Source organism: Rhipicephalus microplus, chromosome 1 (assembly GCF_043290135.1).
Source record: "Rhipicephalus microplus isolate Deutch F79 chromosome 1, USDA_Rmic, whole genome shotgun sequence".
NCBI classification, from domain to species: Eukaryota; Metazoa; Arthropoda; class Arachnida; order Ixodida; family Ixodidae; genus Rhipicephalus; species Rhipicephalus microplus.
This window is the reverse complement of record NC_134700.1, coordinates 282,908,740-282,921,463: the sequence shown is the minus strand read 5'-3', so window position 1 is coordinate 282,921,463 and position 12,724 is coordinate 282,908,740.

The window sequence follows — 12,724 nt, the reverse complement described above, 5'->3', positions numbered from 1 at the left end:
CACTGCCCAACTTTTTAATGCTCAGGATTGGCAGGCCCTCGGGCTTACGGCTACGCATGTTTTTTTAGCGGCGGCCAAGAAGTCATGGTGATGAAAACAAAAAAAAAACACACTTCTGCATGTTATACCCTGGAGAGCAGGGGACCAGTGGCAGGCCGTTGTGAGCAGCACATCATCGTTTGCTTTTTTACTTTTGCATCCATTGTGAAGCTTGTTTTCTTTCGGACTCGACAAACTGGCGGGTTAGGGGGAATGTGACTGAGGCGAAACTCACCACCCTCCTTCACACACACTCATAGAGAACCCTCCTATGTATACGTCTATTTATATAGACATTAATGAGCTTCACAATGGATGCAAAAGTAAAAAGTAAGCGATGATGTGCTTCTCACAGCGGCCTGCCATTGGTCCCCTGCTCTTCAGAGTATAACACGCAGAAATGTTTTTTCTTCATTTTTTTTTTCATCATCATGACTTCTTGGCCGCCGTTATCGTTTACTTTTACTAACAAAACTTCACGCAAAAATCAAGCGCCTTGTTTCGCTCTTTCTGTTCGTTTATAACATGCACACATGCATGCTCCAATATATAGCACAGTTCGATATATCGATAATGCGAAATTACCAGGCATATCTAGCTGAAGTTTATCGGAAAGCTCCACATGTGCCGTAAAGCAAAAAATCGGGAATTTCACGATTTCCCTCTGCAAGGACGTGCGAATCGCTCAAAAGTTCACTCTTTACTCTTCGATTCATGACATGTACCGCAGGGTGCTATAGTGCCTAGAATCTATAAGCCTTGTAGCACGCTACTGCCGCCGTCGAGATTATAACCCAACTGCTGGTGAGGCGACTTACGGCTATCGTCCAGAGCCACCACAGTCCTCTTCGTTCCCCCCCACGTCGGAACAGTCGCCGTGGCTTCGACAGGGATCGGTCGCCCTAACCAGGGCGCCGTTCGATTTTTCCTATGCTTCCTCGATCAGCACCCACCCAAAAGGAAAACTGACCATCGCAGTTCCCGAGGCAAGAGTTGCGCATATATTGAAACTTTCAAGGCCTCCGTTTCTACCTTCTAATGAAATAACTGTGCATATTGATGGTGGACGGGTGCAAGCGCTCGTTGATACTGGTGCTGCCGTGTGTGTGCTAAGTGGTGAACTGTGCCGCAAGTTGAAGAAACTTACACTGCCACTTTCCGATGTCTCTCTCCGCACGGCCACTGCGCATCACATCCAACCTTCTGCGGCGTGCACAGCTCGACTGGTCATCCAAAATATTTTGTATATAGTCTAATTCTTTGTGTTTTCCCCATGTTCGCATGATATCATCTTAGGCTGGGACTTCCTCTGCGCTCATCATGCCGACGTTCACTGTGCGCGTTCCAAACTAGAGTTGTCGACGATGTCTGAACTGCCCCTGTGTGAAGCGCCGACGTCTGAAAGACCTTTCAAGCTGCTATCTTCCCGAGTCTATCCCTCCTCTATCCTGTGTTCTTGTGCCACTCTTCTGCGACGACGCGCACTCTGTCACCTCCTTCTTTTACCCCTCAGATGCCTTTGGCTCTCGCAAAAGCTTCCTTCTCCCGTTCGCAGTTGTCACCGAAGAAAACTTCCGTGCCTCCATTTATATAATGAACTCGCTTCCTTCTCCAGCCATATTATTCCGTGACGAAGTCCTCGGTCACCTTGAGAAAATTGATTCTGTTTCGTCCAGTCACTTATCTGACGACTTGCCATTATCTCACTTAGACACCATTACCTCTGATACCACTCCCACTTCATCTCCGGAGGCTTTTTTCCCATCGATTGACCCTAAACTTCCCGCTGCTCAGCGCACCCAACTCCTGGCTCTGCTAGATGCCCGATAATGACAAATTACGCTTTTTGGATTTAAATCTGGTTTTTAGCTCACAGCACATCTGTTGGTGTTATGAACCACGTGCGCAGAAAACTCTACTTCCCTTTTCTTCTGCTCACAGTAAGATAGTTAAGCGAGGCATAGCACAAACCTGCCTTGAGAATGCTTTAAATAGGTCTTGCGCCCACAATATCTCTGCGAGCTTCAAAGCTCAAGTTTCCCGCCTTAAGGCTTCAGGTTTCCCCGAGGCGTTTATCGCGTCTGTTGCGGAGACGATCCTGCGGACTCATAAGGCGGAGCAGAAAACGCGATAGAATCTGATCAACACGGATACAGAACGTGAAAGGATAGCCGTGATTCCTTACATACACCAGATATCACATAGGCTCAAAAAAATCGGAAAACGTGTTGGAGTTCGTGTCATGTTCTCAGCACCGTTCAAATTAATCAGCCTCACCAAATCTACCAACCCCCTGAAAACGAAATCAACAGATTGCAGAGTTCAACATCGAAACAGGTATGCGGCCTGCTCCCGGGAAGTCGTCTATAGGACCCCCCTTTCATGTGGTGCTTGTTATGTCGGAACGACCGGAAGGTGTCTGAACGATCGGCTGAGAGAGCACGCGAACAATGTTAAAAACGGGAAAGATGGTTTTCTTGCCCAGCATTGCACTGAGTGCAAGTGTGTTCCCCTCTTCGAGGAAACAGCGACGTTGTACAAACATAGAGATGTGAGCACCCGGGTCATTGTCGAGGCTGCGCAGATGGCACGCGAACAGGTGCCTTGTGTTAGCAAGCCCTCCGTGGCCTTGTCCGAGAAGGAGCGCAGGTTCCTCGAAGGATTCGGTGCGGGCAGGTAACGCGAACAGGTGCCTTGGATTAGCAAGCCCTCCGTGGCTTAGTCCGAGAAGGAACGCAGGTTCCTCGAAGGATTCGGTGCGGGCAGGTAGCTTTACCTTTCTGGTTCGGTTTCTTCTAGGTTTTTCTTTGCTGTTTTTCAGTGCCTTTGTATTTGTGTTGTTTGTTTTTGGTTTTCTTACTCATGTTCTGCTCTTGTGCCATGGTCACTGTCTCCTCTATATATTTTCGTGCTCTGCGCAATAAACTCAGTTGGAAGTTAGCGCTCGTGTCTTTCGTGTCCTTCTTGTTTTGTGTCGTCGTTTTGTTCTCGCGCTATAACTATCGTCTGCTAGATCGCTTCAAGATGTCGTTTGACCATAGCCAACCTTCTTTGGGTCGCACATCTGCAATCGTTCACCAAATCGACACCGGTAGCCATGCACCTTTGCACCAGCGCCCATATCGAGTTTTTCACGCTGAACGCCGTGCAATTGATGATCAGGTGAACGATATGCTTCGACGTGGCGTAACACAACCTTCAAACAGCTCTTGGGCCTCTCCGGTTGTACTGGTAAAAAAGAAGGATGGTAGCATCAGATTTTGCGTTGATTACAGGCGTTTTAATAAGATCACAAGAAAAGATGTTTATCCGCTGCCAAGAATCGATGACGCCCTCGGTTGCCTACAAGGAACAGAGTTCTTTTCTTCTTTAGACCTTCGATCGCGCTACTGGCAGGTTTCTACGAATGAAGCCAACCGCCCCAAGACTGCGTTTGTTCTAATTCATAATTCTAGACATTATGGATTCTAGGCAATATAGGTGCCTCAGCGAATGTCTGTAGGGCAGCGTGAAACGGCCGGAAATGTTGACTTTCTCTCAAAAAAGACTATATAGGTGCGAAGCACCTTATATAATCTCAGCATATTGGTGTCTAATGTCACGGAGTGTTTATGTAAAAATTACCGCTTACTTAAGTAGAAATTACCGCTTATCATCTCTTTGCCTTGCCCGTCGACCCGGGCTAATCGTTCTCTTCTCCGTAAATTTCGCTGCGTTTGTTGAGAAGGCTACTGTGAAACACAAGAACTTGCTGATATGTGCAAAGCTGGCAATAACCAACACAATTGAAGGGGGAGAATATAAGTCTCTCGTCGCTGCTGTGTACAGGATCCTTAAGAAGTTACGATGTTGAACAAGACTAACATTTCGGTTACGGCAGACTGGAGACTTATGGCGCCCGACGACTACGCACAGCTGTGTATTAAAGTGTCCGGGCGCAGTTTGCATGGATACTGTATTTTCATAGATTGTTATAACCCAACCCCGCATAAAACTACAAACCGCGGGATAATAACTATGACCTCACAGGCATTTTGCTTACGGCTGGCTTCTTTGAATTATCACAAAGTATTGTCCTGAAGACAACATAACAATAACTTGTTTAAAAGTTTTGTATCGAATTATACGTGATATTAAAATAATGTCCGTTGTTGTGTGAGCGTATTATATGAGGGTTTGACTACATATTGATTATAAGTGTGATATGCCGAGGTGAACGGGGATGACATATGTGTGCATTTTAAGTAATTAGTAACAACTTGAATGAAGCCAGTAGGTTCATGTCGATCGAACAAGTAATATACCGGGCAATTTCATCAGGTCATTGGGAAGGTCCAAGTTCACACATGCATTGCCGATCAGTCACCGGGTTCAGTTTCTTGACATCAATCTATGTTTTTCCATCAGGTAAGCATGTATACTAGGCATATCAGTCTATGTCAAAGGAAACCTTGTTGCCGTATGACAGCGCGCAGAGCAAATTTATTAAGAGGGGCATAGCCACCACGTGTACTAAGGCAGCATTAAATAAGTAGTGTGAACACGAATTTGAACGTGACCTGATGAATAAGCTAGCATGGTTACGCGACACAGGCTGTCCCCATTATGTCATCACATCCGTCTGCGAAACAATTCTGCTGGGAATAACAGAACCGCCAGGCCTCTGCAGAACGTGCAGCACTGTCAAAGCGAAAGCTGGAAAATCGGCCTTTCAGAACCTTCCCCCCCCCCCTTTTTTTTTACACTCTGGGTAGCTGCTACAAGCTTGCCCAGTTGCTGAGTACCCATTCACTATACGCCATAAATCATAACTATTGTGTAGTAGGTTGGCATTCTTGTTCACCTTCTCTTGTGGCTCATACCCACTTTAGAGGATTGGTAGGGCATTCGCTATGTCATCCTTATTGACTCTTTGGAGAATCATGGTACCTGCTACACAGTTGCAAGAAATTTCGGGCAATCGTTTATGCTGCCCTGCCGTGGTGGTCTAGTGGCTAAGGTAATCGGCTGCTGACCCGCAGGTCGCGGGATCGTATCCCGGCTGCGGCGGCTGCGTTTTCGGTGGAGGCAAAAATGCTGTAGACCCTGTGCTCAGATTTGGGTGCACGTTAAATAACCCCAGGTGGTTGAAATTTCCAGAGCCCTCCAGTACGGTGTCTCTCATAATCCTATGGTGGTTTGGGACGTTAAACCCCACATATCGATCGTTTATGCTGTGGCTGACGATGATGAAGAATTATGCCTGAAGCTTTTGTAATAAGTTTGGAACATTCGAAAACCATCTCGTTTCGTAATTCGCATTGTGTGACGCCTGGTTGTTTGCTGTTCTAAAACGCTTTATGGGTCATATGAACGTGATTCCTTTCCTGACATCAAGCCTGCTTATAAGGCTAGTTTGCAACGTAGTGCCAAGCAGTGGCGTGGCTCATTGGTGGAATACTGGCTGGCACGCAGGGGACTCGGGTTCGAATTCGGTTGTGTGCTTAGTGTTTTAGGGGCGAAGCTTCTCTTTGTGTAATGATGTCATGTGTAACCGAGAGAAGAAGAGACGAGAAGGAAAAGATAACCAAAGAATTGTATTACCTTTCTTGTCTCGCAGAATAACGGAAAGGTGGGCTAGTTGGTTCGGGCTCATAATAAATTCGTCTTAACGCTGCCCCATTCAATTCATTTCTCGTCTCATCTCCTAGATGGCGTTACTCTGCCACTACTCTCCGATTGGCTGCTGCGCGCGCTTTGCACGAGTGCGTTGAGAACTAGTGCCTCTCTCAGTCTCCTGAATAGTCGCCGTACGTGGCGGATCGTTGGTGGGGCATAGACGATGCAGAGCGGCGGACACGTTGAAGACGCTTGCGCTCGGCTTCCTCGGCTCGCGTCTCGTCGGTGCTACCCGCGTGCCGTCTGCATTCTCGAATGCTATCGGACGCATGCACGGACGGATGGATGGACAGACCCTTTGCCCCATTCTTCATCATTCACTCCGTGGACATGCTGTGATTTTTTTATATACGAAATTTTAGAGGCGAAGCTTCTTATCGTCTAGGGCAGTCCCTCTCCGGTGTTGCCAGCACAGCATATCCACAGATGGACGGACGCTTCACCCCACTCATCATCATTCACTTCCTGGATATGCTGTCATTTTTTTTTCTTGATTAGCGCGATAGTGGTTACGGACACCGGCGTCGGACAACTACAGCGCACGCAACCCTTAGTGTTATCTCATAACAGCTTTCGCTGTAAAACAGAACCTGGCAACAAAGGAAAGAGGGCAGTGCACGTAGTTGATTAATTTAAACTTTATTTTGGTCCTGAGAAGACGCATGGGAGGCCCCACGCCACCGGGCTAATCCCACGTAGGGACCCACAAGCCGAACTTGGTGGCCCATTCATGGGCACTCTGGACGGCCAGGGTTTGGCCGTTAAGTTCGAGGCTGCGTAAGAGCGCAGCCCACCTGTCCTCGCTGAGGGCGGAGCCGATGGCTTCACATTCCCACAACCCATGGTTTAATGTTGCTAACAGTCCACAGGGGGGGGGGGCAATCGGCACTTGGATACCGTTCAGCGTACATGGCATGAAGAACCGCATGGTTAGGACACGCACTGGCTTGCAATAGTCTAAGAATAACTAACTGCCTGTGCCCTGCACAAGGCAGGGTGGGTGTGTGTGTGCGGGGGGGGGGGGGGGATACCCTTCTTGACAGATAGAACTGCTTTGTTATTTCGTTGAACGTAAGTAAGGGTTCCCAGTGAGGGAGACGGACTGCGGAGGCGGCGCGGTCAGTGAGTCCTCGCGCGGCCTCGTGTGCGCCCTCGTTATGGTTAGAGGTATACAGAGCCCTCAATCGACCCCAGGTGAGCGGGAAACCAAGTGGGAGAATGGGGCGTTATACTCTTGATGCTTTGGAGAATGCGGAGGGCCTGAGGGGCTACCATCCTGGTTTCGTAAGCTTTGATAGCCGCCTTGGAGTCGCTGTATATTGACTCTCTGCGACTACCTAGCACAGACAGTGCGATTGCAACCTGTTCGGCTATCACGGGCTTCGATTTGCGTGCCGTGGCGGACCAAGTGAACCTGGAATTTGAGTCGACGACGGAAACAGCGACTGCCTCTTATAGGACATATGGCGCTGCATCCACAAAGCTTGCATCAGTGGGGTGGCTACAGATGGGCTTGAGCAGAGCTCTGCCCCTGGCCCTACGTCGACCGACGTTGCGCGCAGGGTGAATATTGCGGGGAATGGGTGCGATGCGCAGTTGAGACCTGATGTTTCTGGTTGTCTGCATGGAATCGGGGCACTGGTCAATAGAGTTGAGGCCCAAATCGTCGAGTATCTTGCGGCCCGATTTGGTTCCAGAAAGCCTGAGCAGCCGCGAATGATCTTGCGCCTCGATTATCTCTTCGAGTGTATTGTGAACACCGAGCTTGAAAAGGTTTTTAGTGCGAGTGCTTACAGGCAAGCCGAGCACGAGCTTGAAGACCTTTCTTGTGAGGGAATTGAGCTTACTCCTCCCTGCAACATGCCAATTATGCGGCCACCGAGTACGAAAGGTGGCAGAGCACAAACGCATGTATGATGCGGATGAGATTGTCCTCCTTGATTCCCCGGTGTCTGTTGGTGATCCTACGGACGAGGCCGAGAGCACTTTCCGTCTTGGTAGTGATCAGTCTTAGTGCAGCTGCGTTAGCGCCGTTAGACTCGATATACGTTCCCAATATTCGGAGCGAATCCACTCTGGGCACTGGGGACCCGTCACCAGTGAAAAGCCGTATTTCACTTTGAGACGCAGGTTTCCAGTCACGGTGGCCGCCGCCACGGGGTCTTTTCTTGTAGAGCAGATCGAAGCTCAGATTTCGATGGGGAGCACCTGAGACCGGTGGGACGGAGGAAACTCTCGGTCACGTCGATTGCACGCTGCATGGCTTCCTCAACTTGACCATTGCCGGTGCACCAGATGGTTATATCATCTGCGTAGATGGTATGATTGATTCCTTGAACCTTCGTGAGTTCCTTGGAGAGCCCGATCATCACGATGTTAAATAGTGTTGGTGAAATAACTGAGCCCTGAGGCGTGCCGCGTGAGCCGAGGTTGATCTTTCGTGAGAAGTATCCTTCGATCTTGAGCTTGGTAGTTCTCTGGCAAAGAAAGGATCTCACGAAGTCGTATAAACCTTCCCTAGACCTAGGCTGGCAATAGACTAGAGAATAAATTCGTGAGAAATGTTTCCGCAAGCCTTCTCTAGGTCTAATCCAAGGATGACTCTGTTATCTCCTGTGTTCCGGTCAATGATCTGATGCTTTATCAGCTCGAGAGGCCAGCTCTGAAACCAATAATATTGTGGGTGTACTTGTCATTGGTCTCGAGGTGCACCTTCAGTCGGTTCAGAAGGGCATGCTTTGCGACCTTACCGACACAGGAAGTGAAAGAAATTGGTCTTAGATTATATATTTCAGGTGCTTTACCAGGTTTCGGGATTAGTACCGTGTAGGCTGTCTCCCACTGTGCGGAGACTTCCCCACGGCGCCACACCTCATTGATCTTTTCCGAGAGGAATTCGATGGAATCATCATCAAGGTTCTTGAGCATCCTATTAGTTATGCCATCAGGTTCAGGGGCGGATTTGGCATTTAGGAAAAAGAGATCCTGTCGGATCTCGGCCACAGTAAAGTCCTGGTCCAGTTCCGGCACGTCACACCCCGCGTAGTCCGGAAACTGTGTGGGTGGAGAGCTATCCGCGACTAGCAGATACTTGTCTATAAGCTTGTTGACAACCAATTCGTCCGGGGTATACTGTCAGTAGCAAGATGGATGGCTCGCGCGAGGGATCGTCTCTGGCTGGACCTGGTGCTGCCCTGATCGAGAAGGTGTTTGAGAAGACCCCACCTCTTCCCCGATCTGAGCTGTCCCTCGATGCTCTCGCCGAGCTCATACCATTGTTGTTTACACAGGGTTTTGCAGTGCTCCTTGATCGCCCTGTTGGCCTCTGAAACCTTCTTGTGGAGCCTCCTGTTACGCTTCCGCCCCTTCCAACTCGTGAGTAGGGCGTGCTTGGCTTCTAGTAGGTGGGTCAACCTGCTGTCCATGTTTTCAATGTCGAGGTCAGTGACGACTTCCCTGGTCGCTGCCTTGGCGTCATCTCTGATTCCTTTGTACCACCCTTCAAAATCTGTCCCGGTCGTCCATGCTTTCTCAGCTCTGACTTTGCGGAAAACGTCCCAGTCGACCACCTTAAATTTTTTCGTCCTAAATCGGGCAACGAAATGGACTTCTTGAAAAAAGAGTGTAGTTGTGATAAGAGTGTGTCTGATGTGCACATGTTTTTCACTAGAGTGTATAAAAGGCCGTTTTTTTTGTGATAAGCATCCAATTGGCAGTCGGCGCTTGTCCCGTGGTCTCCATTTCTTCGTCATCCTTGCTTCTTTCGCGCTGTTGTTTTCTTTCCTGCTTTCGATGGAGGCGAAAATGCTGTAGGCCCGTGTGCTCACATTTGGGTAAACGTTAAAGAACCCCAGGTGGTCAAAATTTCCGGAGCCCTCTACTACACGGCGTCTTTCATAATCCCATGGTAGTTTTAAGACGTTAAACCCCACATATCATCATCAGTACTTTCTTTGATCTAAGTTATATAATTGTGCGCGAGGTTTCCTACGTACATGACGTTAAACCTGTTCGACGCAAGGAATAATTAGATATACCCTGGTTCGATTGCGTAATGTTTATCGGCCTACCGATTAGTTACAAGAAAAAAAACTAATATAACAAGACGGAAAAGTTGTTCAGTAGTGAGTCAGATAATCCTTAAGTACTGGGGCTCATTATAAAGCAATAAAGACATCAATTGAGACAATGGGCCGTGCATAACCGTTTACTGTGCATAGAGAAAATCACCGTATACCTCGACTGATTTCGTTGTTGGTCCAATATGCTGTTCGAAAAAAAAAAGAATGCGCCTGCCATGACTCATAACGGCGCAGCAGACATATTGAATATGGTCATTTGTACTCGTGTTTTTCGGTTGAAACTTTATATGCCACGCTATATGTATTAAAAGCTAGTTTATCGAGACCACCATTCCAAAACACAAGAAGACGATCCGCGTCGTATTTTTTTCTTGTCGTGCGTGTGCGGTGTGTGTTCGTGGCATAGGGGGAAGGTTCCACCCCCCTTTGAAATTTTAGCATTTTGTAAGTATACCAGCGCAGTCTTTTACAATAGCACACGAGCATACATAAAGGTGTAGGTCAAATCCCCTCCTCCAATAGGAAAATTATTTTGATATATTATCCAAAATTATAATATAGATCAGCGCATGGTGCCTGTGCATAAGTGCAATGTCTCAAAGGACACAAACCTTAGTGACGTAAATGTGTTGACTTGTCCGCGATTTCTTTTTTCTTTTCTGTCTGCTTTTGTTTTGTATTGCTTACCTTTTAGTTTCGTTCAATTCATCTATCCACTGATCAAGAGAGCCAAGCCTGGAATGAGCGTGTTCTCTTAGACGTCCATTCACTCTTTCCCGTCCATGGATCTTATGACACTTGCAAACTGCATCGCAGGGCAATGTGTACCAAAGCGATAAGCAAGAAAGCCTGCTCCTGCCGTGCGCCTGCGGGTGGCGGTCCGTATAGACTGCGTCGTCAAATGTCGCCGGCAAGCTGGAAGATCCGGGAACCACGCGAGCTAAAAGCGTGCGCGCTAAATGCTCCAAGAGCAGCAGCGTCGGTGCGGCCTTTGCGCTGGCTCTGCAACCAACATCTGTCACGTTCACGTGGCGCATGCTTAGAGCGGGAGGAGGCCTCCGAGGCCATCCATCTTAGGAGTGCCGACCTGGTCTCTGCTTACATTTCCTCCAGGATGGTGCTGGTTCAAACCTCCCACATCGTGAGGCAGCGTGCACGCTTTTTGCCCTGCAGGGCGTGACAAGAAAGCAACACTGGAGGGGGGGAGGACAAAGGAAACAAACAAAACGTAGTAGCCTACATCTCGGGTGTACCTAAACGCTCAAAAGCAGACTAAGCAGGCAAAACGCTCAAAAGCAGGCAAAACTGCGCCGAGAGAGGATCGTGTGTGTGTGAGACAGGCGCTAACTGCATTATGCACCTGATTGGCCGCCACCAACTTGCCGGTGAGAGGGAGTGCAGAGGGAGAGGGAAGACAAAAAGAAGGCAGGCCACTGCGAGTATTACGTTTCTGCATATTCGATCAAATCGGGCGCGTCCGGAGGGGAAGCCCCGTTGCGATAGAAAAGGTAGAAAATCTGGCAGCCGTTGTTGAGGTCTGCGCGTGTACTGTTTGTGGCAAAAGAGGTGGTATAAATAGTTCTAAGAGTATAGCAGTGCTCACCGAGATATATCTGTATACCCTCGCCATCTCCACATTCTTTCCTTTCGCTCTGAGATCATTGATGCTATAAGCAGTACTAGTTTGGATCGGCTGGTTTCCTGGGCATGGTCATCGATTGTTGCGGTGGTGGAGGAAGGCTTTCTGCCGGGGAATGAGTTAGATGCTCGACAAAATAGAGTATTCAGAGTGTCTCACTCTGATGACGATGATGCTTGTGATGATGATGTAAAATCGTCTGCTTCTTGGCCAGTCTTCCGCAGTGGGTATGAGCCATTGACGAGGAGCAATAACAAGAAAACGAAGCGAGGAGTTGTTAGAGGTTTCGTACTTTACGTCAGATCACCGCCGAGGCACATGGGGAAGGTTTTCTCCCGTTACTTCAGCATGGGCGGCGACAGCGCTGTCCTGTCGAATCTCGCTCGTTCACCCTGCGTGGTGACAATCGACAAAGTGCTCGACTCGCGGCTCGAGGCAGCCACGGAGTCACCGATCGCGGCGGCGGGGCTACACCGTACAAGGCCGACGCACCCGGAAACGGCACTATCTCAGAGGCTCAGCCACTGCACTAAGGTACCAAGACTATACCCAGGCTACCGACGTTGTTGACGTCACTGGCATTCGTCAGTATAGCCGTACGATATGCATGCAATGGATCACTATTTACCAGGACATCTAGCACACAACACAAGACAAGGACCTCGTACTGGCGACGAAGAGAGGCGCGCTAACTCACTTCCAAAAACTTAATTTTTGTTCGAAGCGTCACACTCATATGAGGTTGATGAAAATCCTGCTCAATCTCATTTGTCATATTATACATCAGATATGATAAACAATGCTATAAGAGCCCGCTAAAAACTATGAGATTACAATATCATTTGTCTTTATTTCTCTTCCCGCCGAGTTCAATGCTTGTAATTAGGATAACAAGCTATGAACTCGCTGGATAGGGCAATACAAATAATTTCCTTATATACACTACACAGTTGGTAAAAGAACAGTCGAGTTTCCATATCCTCTCGCCCTGACGTAATCCGATTTGACCTCGGTTGCTCGAGCCTGATTAATTTTCCTACACCGGCAAAGATGGTTGAATTTTACGGTGGGGCTATCAAAGACTGACCTTGTCTGCTTTTAGGTACATTACTGTTAAACGCAATGGATCAGATGCGCGCATATACCTTGAAACTGATGATGTCATACTAGAGTTTTATCCACACAAATGAAAGAAAATTTCGTTGATCTGTTCAATTTTTCGTTATATTGACGTATACTTTAAGGATAAGATTGACTGATTGATATGTGGGGTTTAACGTCCCAAAACCCTCATATGATTATGAGA